Consider the following 9851-nt stretch of genomic DNA (forward strand, 5'->3'; position numbering starts at 1 on the left):
TCAACTTTTAAATTTATCTCGTTTCAATCGGTGGTAACAAGCACGAGGTTCGCCATAACGAGAAGCAATAAGAAAAAAAGGCAGTGTTTCCCTGTTACCATGCCGTTATGTCGTGTCCACGTCACTCATAACGAGCAAATGTTGGCTGATACGGTCTCGTCTTAAGTATGCTTTATGAAGACTTAATAACCATTTTTACTTTTTCTTTACCATTGTGTGCCACTTTTGGACCGATTAACAAATTCTCATGCATGTTTGTGCTTAACTCCACATTTACTAATATTTTTTTAAGTAAATTACACAAATGATCCTTATGGTTTGGGGTAATTTGCACATTTGGTCCTTAACTTATATTTTTAACTCGAAAGGTTCTTAATATTTGTTTTTGTTACGCATTTAATCTCTACTATTTGTTTATGTTATGCGTTTACTCTCTGTCTTACTTAAAAAGATTATTCTTTAAATAGGAAAAAATAGTATGGTGAGTAAGGTAAGGTGAGAAGATAGTGTTGGGGGTATGTTTATTTAACTAAAATTAAAAAAATCAATGGCAAAATAGTCTTTTTAGGTAAGATAGGAAACAAACGCGTAACAAAAGCAAACAATAAGGACCTTCCGAGTTAAAAAAAAATAATAATAATAATAATAATAAAAAAAGTTATGAACCAAATACACAAATTATCCTAAACCATAGGGACCATTCATGTAAGTTACTCTGTTTTTTTTTAATGTATAAAAGGTTTATAGAACCCTATAAACCAATTTATGTTGCCACCTAATTTTGGTATCTTTCACATTGTATTACGGTTTACTTCAGGGTTGTTCGTGGTGCGGTTTGATGTGGTTTACAGTCAAAACCGCAGACCGCACCGCATACGCGGTTTGAGATTTTTGGAAACCACAAACCGCATCGCGAAAAGTGTAAACCGCGGTTTGCGGTGCGGTTTATTGCGGATGGTTTTGCGGTTTCGGTGCGGTTTGTGTAGTTTGATTAGTTGTTAAACTTTAAAACTATTTTCAATCATTTGATCTAAATTAAATTTTTATATTTTATTAAAGAAATACAATATTGTAATATTTTTTAATATATATCAATGGTCATTGCTTAATACGGTCAAATCTTTATACATCTTATTCAATATATTATATCACAATATCTTACAACTAATATATATTTTCATTAGGTGAAGTTATAACATAATTTCTTTATAAAGCTAATGGAATATATATATATATATATATATATATATATATATATATATATATATATATATATATATATATATGCGGTGCGGTTTGAACCGTAGTTTTTGAAATTAAAAACCGCAAACCGCACCATATAGTATGGTTTATCGAAATTACGAACCGCGAACCGCACCACAAGAGATCTAAACCGCATTATGCGGTGTAGTTTGGTGAAGTGTGGGCGGTTTATGCGGTTTGTGCGGTTTGATACACACCCCTAGTTTACATAATGTTCAACTCCAAATATATATACTAATAAAAGAGTAGTTCTTTTGCTATGTGTCTTAATACTAGGCCTTGTAATTAATATGATGTCACTTGTCAATCTATTGATTCTCCATTTCAAATTTTTAATTTCAAAATTTATGTTTCTCATTTTAATTACATTAAATTAATAACATTAGAATAAAAAATAAAATAAAATTTATACAAATTATAATAAAATAAATTTTATACAAATTATAAGATGATATAATTTTATGTATTTATTTAAATCAACGATTATAATTTTATATATAACTAAAAACATACCTCTTAATTTATAAGTTTATTAAAATAATTAATTAATAGTTTTGATTTTTTTACTTAAAAAGTTTAGTAAATTATATAACCAAGGTTCTCACGGGTTATAAACTAATATATATATATATATATATATATATATATATATATATATATATATATATATATATATATATATATATATATATATATATACCAATGTAAAATTTTAAAAAAATAAAATAAATAAATAAAAAATAAAACTTTGTCTTGTTTTTTAAAGAATATAAAGGTTATTGCCGTCATATTATAATATTTATTTTCCAATTCCTTTGTAAAATCAGCAAATCAAACAGAAAACAAATTTCATTTCTTGTCCCCCAAATGCATTTGAGTGTCTAGTACATTTAGATTTCAATTCCTTCAGAATCCAATTCTTTTGACAGATTTCATTCCTCCAAAAAAACTTTCTGCGAAATACCCCTAACTTTTTAGTTTGATAGTTTTATTCATTTTTAAGCTTACCAAAATACCTCTTTTCTTGCCTCGAACTATGTTATTTAATTGACAAAATTGCAACAATGGTCTATATGGACTAGGTCGAAATTGACACTTTAGGCAAAACAGGTTTGGACTAGCACATATGGTCCAAAGGTTTTCATTTTCTTGTCACTTTGGTCCAATTTACTTTAAATTTTTTAATAATAACCATTTTACCCTTTGTTTTTACTTCTTCAGTTTTTTTATTTATTCAAATACTTTTATAATTAACAGAAAATTAAAAAGAAAATCTCTCTCTCTCTCACTCTCTCTCTCTAACAAAATAGAAAGTTTTTTTTAACACCAAGAACTCAATCCACCACCATCATCTTCTTTAAAACCCAACTCCACCATTTTCCTTTCTCAGCCATCAATCCTCTCCCCTAGCCCAAACATCTTCGTCGAGATCCAACATCCACGAGACCAGGCGCCAGGAAAAAAAGATCGGTGGTTTGATTACCACCAACATCTTCAACCTCAGATACACCGGAAAATCAAAGTTAAGCCCGTTTTTGTGTTGTGGTTTTTATCGATCTTTTATGTCTGACTTCCCTCCGGTTCAGATCTTAAACACATTGTATGTGTGTCTGTTTTCTCTGGTATTTGTGACTCTCCAGTTCAGATCTTAAAATTAGTACTAGCTCTATACATATATTGTTTATCGTCTTCTCTACCTTCTCATCTCCTTTTATAATGGGTTTATTGGCTTACCAAAATAGAGGATGGAAAATATGATTTCTGCACAGATCTGGGATGTTTATAGCGGCTAGGGTTTCTTCGTGGTGATGCATCGTGTGCGCTAGTGCTTGCTTTAACATCTGATTTTTGCATCTAGTTTTGAAAACTGATTTGTGAATGTTCTAGGATAGATTAGTGCTTTTGTAATATGATTTTGAATGTTTTGTATGCTTTAAAATCGATGAACATTCAAAGATAGATTTTTTTATTTCTAATTTGATTTTGGTTATCAATGTTTAGTATTTGATGATTCATAGTTGATCAACTTTTCTTTTACAAGAAGATAAAACAAGAAACAAAAATGATTTCTAATTTTTTATTCTTATATAATGGTGGAATCTGATGGTGGTGGTGACAGGAGGGGTGATGGTGGTTGTAGGTGGTGGTTCTTGAAGAATGGTGTAAGGTGGTGATTTAGATGCTCGGAGTAGATGCAGAGAGCTTCAGGTTCTAATGGAGAGACAGGGAGGAGAGAGAGAGAGAGAGAGAGAGAGAGAGAGAGAGAGAGAGAATCTTTTTTATTTTTCTTTTAATTGTAAAAGTATTTGAATAAATAAAAAAAAAGTAAAAAAGTAAAAACAAAAGGCAAAATGGTCATTATTAAAAAATTTTAAGTAAATTAGACCAAAATGACAACAAATATGAAAATCTTTGGACCATAAGTGCTAGTCCAAACTTGTTTGATCCAAAATGATAATTTCAATCATTCTTGCAATTTTGTCTTATTTAATTTTTTTCACACAATAACTAATAGTATTTAAGTTACGGCTCAATTGTCAAACTTTTATTTTTCACTTTTAAGATAACCGCTTAACGACCATTTTCTAATTTGTACATCTTTTGACCAATATTTATCAACGTTTGCTTTATAACGCATTGTTCATAATTTATTAAATCTTTCTAAGTTAATTTTATTCAATTTAACCAAAAATATCAAATTTGACAAAAAAAAAAATCAACTAAAGTCACCTATCACTTTCTTGCTCGCACTAAAAGTTGGTATGTTGCTGACTTTAAACGTTTATATCTTTTAACTACGACCTTCAAGTGAGTTAATTATTTTTACTGCACTTTCCACTCATCGCCAATTGTAGACTCAATAATCAATTAATTTGGATATTTATAGCTCAAGTTACCCAACCCTAAACATGAACACTTGAACACTTTAATTTTTCTAGACTTCGAAAAATTATGCATTCCCACTTTATGTAGAATTTTTCTTCAACTTTGAACATTTATAACTCTTTCATATAAACTTGGATTAGATTAATTATTTTTGAAATGTGTTCATTGTTGTTTTAACTACAAGTTAAAACCAAGAATCACATGTTTTACTATATTTAAACTCAAGTTATATAGCCTCAAACTTAGGCAATTGGACATAATATTACTAAAATTCATCATTCAAGAAACTGTCCCATTTGTATGCTTCTTTCCATTTCAGTAATGCATTACAATTTAATTAAGCATATACATGTAGTTTGACCTTAAGTTTACCAACTGGTAGTTTCAAAAGTTTGATATTAATCAAGTTCAAATATTTTTAGATGCACACAAACCAACAAATTTATTATATATTCCATTCGTTTCTGTATTAAATGATGTAGTCTATGATTGATTCCATTTCAGTTTCTACAAGTATTAGTAAAGTCCAAGTAGTTTTATGATTTCTTATTTTCATCCACATATTCTTAATAAAAATTTCACATTATTCATTTTTCCAAAAACATATTAAGTTCATTATTTTTTCATCCTTGTTCAAAACATGTGTCGAACAAGTAGATTTTTTAAATCAATATCACCAATAGTTGATACTTGATACTTTTAACTCATAGCATCGTTTAACTCAACAATTTACTTTCAAACTTCTATACATTTATAAATTTCAAACTTTCGTTCCATAAATAATGTCTGATTGCAATCATCTTCTCAAGTAATCAAGCCCAATTTGAAATTATTTAGAGTTCTAAGAATTTGTCTTAAATATGTCCACTTTGAAGATATTTTTTAGGGTTTGGGCCTATCATATGTTAAATTCAACCTACCACCATCATATCCAGCCACCACTATCGGTGACATCACTAACATGCACCACTAATAGCAACAATAATGCTTTTTTTTTCTAGATTTCACTCTTGTCTTTCTATCTCTCTTTCCTTTATTTTGTATTATGTCCTTTGGTCAACAACGCACCAACATGCACACATATATTGATAGATGTTTGTGTTCCTTCCTTTATCTCGATTACAAAAACAGGCTCACAGAACTGCATATTTTAAGATTTCCTTTCTCACCCCAATAGGAACACACAAGCCCATAATTTTGAAAATTTTGAGTTCTTGTTGATCAGACACACCATACATACTATGTATCATTTTGATTTAACTTTTACCATCACTATAACTATAATACCTTGCTGTTGAGGTTTTTTTAAGGGATGAAAGGGGAGGAAAATTATGTTCTTAAATATATTTAAGGAGGGGATGGTAAGAAAAATAAGGAAGCTCCTTTTCGATTTTCATTTAAGGAAAGGGGAGCCTTTTTTTCCTTTAAAACATATCTTCCGAACATGGGATGATTGGGAGGGGAAGGTTTCAACATGGGATGATTGGGAGGGGAAGATTTTAACTTTCCCCTCATTTTTAAGCTCGAGAAACGGCATAAAACATATTTCTTTTAAACTATTTCTAAAAACACAAATTATATATATATATATATATATATATATATATATATATATATATATATATATATATATATATATATATATATATATATATATATATATATATATATATACACATAAACCGTTTATCCGCGCTAAGCGACGGATATAAATAATTTTTTTTAGAAATTAGTTTCTAGTGACGATTGAATAATTTGTCAAGCTTCACTAACAGTGATTGCAGTTATCGATGGCAGTGTAATATCCTTTTGAATCATATTATTTTTAAATTATATTTTTTATTATTCAATGAGTGCACAATCAGCAAGAAAAATTTTACTAATATATATGGGGCAATACAAAATTTAGAAAAAATTATATAAAAAAATCTTATAAACAATTGTCTCGTTCTCTTTTTAAAATGGAACCATGGTTTTCACCACCACAACATGTTTTTACACATTTTTGTTGTCTTCGAATTTAAATACCATCTTATTGTACTTTTCATATATTAATGTTGTAGGAAACCCTTCCTTAAATTTGTCACTATCTATTATTGTTAAGTGTTTTGAGAATGATTTTATATAACATTTAACTCATTGGATAAACCATTTAAAGTGTTTATTAGTATGAATTATTTCTAGTTTAAGATAGAGAAACAAAATTTGCAAGATTGGTAAGAAATTTGTCAAAGCACTATGATGTTTGTAAAAACGATTTATTTACAACATAGAACTTTTAAAAGACAAAACCAAGTACATTAAAAAAAATAACATGTTTAAAATTAACAACTTATTAACTAAATAATAAGTTTCTTACAAACTTAAATATGAGGAAAAAGCCTAAATAATACACCAAAATTAGTCAAAAATATACTTTACTTGGTTACATACTTGAACTCGCTTTAGTAAAGATCTATGAATAACAAAGATATAGGATGTTAAAAAGGATCATGTTTTCAGTAGCTCAATCTTAATATGCCACTAACTACAAAAGATAAAAGCACAAATTATTGAGATTACAACACATAAATTAAAGTTAATGTTATATTTGGTTGGTATTTCCAAAGTACAATGCCTTAGTAAGTACAATATTGTAATTGAAAAAAAATGAACCAGAGTAATGATAATTTATGTCACATTTGACAGTAACCAGAAAAAAACCATCATGCTCTTGATTTCTATTTTTGCACCAAAACTTCAAATTATAGCATTGATTCCTTCTTTCCCCTACATGCTAAAATCACAAAATTCATACAAGCTTTAATAACCCAATCCCATTTGACAATGATCAAAGAAAGACCATATTGTCCTTTTATCTTATTTTTGCAAATGCCATCAAAATTCATAAGAGTACCAAAATATCCATTTACAATTTTATTTTACCAATCGTTATCAAACCATTCCTTTATTTTCTTGTACCAACCATGGATGAAAGTAAAAAACCATATATAGTAACAGAGTAAGAAAGTGAAAATAACATCTATCCTTAAGTGTCCAAGAATTATAAAATATATTACAAAAGAAAGTACACCTTTGACCCAAAAATGTCTTTTTTTTTAATCATAATTGAAGGTGTGTTCCTAGTAAATGCCAAGTTGTTAGATCACCAAATGGTAAAATGCTTAACCTTGTTGATCTACATACCAGCATCCACAATTTTTTCACATTAGATTATAACAATTAAAAAAATCTACCCTTTTGGAATTCTAAATGAAAATCACTTTGTGTTTTATGGGTTTGAGATGAATAGGGTTTGAGATTCAGAGAAAGAATGTGGTGGTGGTGGTGGTGATGATGGAAGCAGGTGGTTAACGGCGGTGGGTAGTGGGTAGCGCCCCACACATAAAGATCAGGTCTCTCAAACACATAAACATCAGATCACACACAGACATGCACAAACATATAGACAAAAAAATTGATTTACATTGCTATTTATTTCATTTGGGACAAACAGGTTAACATATTGGCAAAAAAATGGCAAAAAATGAAAAATGTAAGTGGGGAGGGTGGGGATTGGGGTTTATATGCAAACCAACTTCACTTCTAAAAATACACCCCAAAACATTATTTTATTATTTTTTAAAAGTAGTTGCTTGTTTGTATAATTTATAATTGATGAATTTCCAAAGTATAATTCCAACATATATTTTCATATAGATCTCTTTTTCGTATCTTTTTATTGAGTGGTATTGACTTACAGACGGTGTATGTGGTATTTTTGCATATTTTTTCAAGTTTGAGAAAACTTTGTCTGGTTGTGGTAAAAACACGCGTTCACCATCAACTACAACATCTGACAGTAACAATCTCGTTTTCTACATTCATAAAAGGTGTAAAAAAAATTATAAGAATCACGCTATAAAGCAAAATGGAAAGAATACTTATAAATTATAGTATTCCTGTTTCTTTTGTATGTTCAATATAGAATCTCACATCCAACTTTTTTCTAGTTAAACTCACTATTAGAAAGAATATAAATTATATCAAACCAAGAAAACGAAACATGAATGTTTCGATTTCATATAACCATGGTTTCATCCAAATTTATATAATAATAATAATAATAATAATAATAATAATAATAAGAGTGTTCATCCTTTTAATCGATCCATGGAGATCCTAACATGTCAGACATGTTCCACTTAATAGTTGGTATCAAATAGAATAACTGCAATACTCTGTTAGAAAAATAAATTTATTTAAGACAAATTTTTGAAATCTATAGAAATGAAGTCGTAGTTATAACAAATCCAATATTGGAGTAGAATATATAATACTCACGTAAAGAAATCCAACATACATACAAAAGAAACCAAAATTTCAAAACCAATTAAAGATCACAATCCAAAATTCATATGAAACAACTCAAAAATCCATATTAAGCAGATGAAATTGCAAAACCAATGACAACTGGATCACAACTTCCATTTGTTGCTTTCTAAATTGTTAGAAAACATAATAATAAAACTTTCTTTCCAGATGCAACCCTTTTACCTGATATAGTAAATGAAATTTTTGGTGTGAATTTTACTCATGATGTTCATACATGTTGTATATCTAACATGCTTCCCCTCTTTCTACATCTAAAATTACACTTGCATATCATTAAAGTTCTTACCTCAACATTTCCCTTGTTAAGAAAGACAAATGAAAATCTTGAAAAATCCCATAATAAATCAGCAAAGAGAAGAGTAATCAATATTGCTAACTTCTTAAACCTTACTTCAAGCATCTTCCATTTTGTAGTGATTATTGTCTTCTACTCATACCAAAACCTACAAGAAAGGAAAAATGTGGTTGTTAAAGAAACTTTAACAGCAAGAATAATGACCTCTCATCTATTAGAAAATTACAAAATCAAAACAAAACCCAAATCAAATGAAATAAGAGGATGACAGTGAACTTTTCAAACAAAAACCAACCTTTCAGATTTGGGTTTAACTGCTGAAAAAACGAAAAATTAATTACAAGCAATATGTTTCTTCTCCCTTCAAACCTATCAAAAATTTAACATGAAAACACATAATTAGTTAATCTTTAGTTCAACTACTTTGTCCTTTTAAGGAGACATTGTGGCGAAGCAGGTGGCAGTGCCTAAGGTTTGTAGTGGTATAGGAACGGATGAAAGCATATAATAGAAGGCATAAGAGATCCGAAAAGAGAGAGATATAGAAATACAAAGCAAATGCAAAATAAGGTTTTTAGGTTGGATGTAAGATAACCAGAGAGAGTCGTACCAGAGAAATACATGAATTCGGTGGTTGACGGCGACACATATGATAACGACTATTGTCGGTTGTGTTCAGTTACAATGGTAAAAGAGGGATATACCTTGGTGGTGGGCTAGAGATTTCGGGAGAAGGGAAGAAGAAAAAGAAAGCAGAAGTGCACATCTTTATTACTTGTGCCAATTCCAATGCCAGCCAAAATGTTAATAAAGCACACAATAGGAAAAAGAAACCTAAAATACATTAAATGATAGAGAGGATATAATTTAAAGTTTGACTTACCAACTTCACCATGGAATCGATATGTGACTCAACCTATCTTTGTCCATGACGGATGAGCAGACATGAGTTGCTTCAGATCTATTACATTGAATGCAATGGTTATGGAAGGAGGCAACTCGAATGCTACAATCGGTGCTGAATATGCGTTCG

At 29.4% G+C, this 9851-nt stretch overlaps 1 long non-coding RNA gene across 1 annotated transcript; it reads right to left on the reverse strand.

The window, feature by feature from the left end:
- Positions 1–8558: 8558 nt before the first annotated feature.
- On the reverse strand, positions 8559–9851 carry LOC144998854 (uncharacterized). Its single transcript, XR_013660458.1, has 3 exons — positions 9702–9851; positions 9114–9187; positions 8559–8966 (listed from the first exon to the last, which is right to left on the reverse strand). It is a non-coding gene; the product is annotated as an uncharacterized LOC144998854 (long non-coding RNA).

Source organism: Lactuca saligna, chromosome 5, assembly GCF_052625555.1.
Source record: "Lactuca saligna cultivar CGN05327 chromosome 5, ASM5262555v1, whole genome shotgun sequence".
Lineage (NCBI taxonomy): Eukaryota > Viridiplantae > Streptophyta > Magnoliopsida > Asterales > Asteraceae > Lactuca > Lactuca saligna.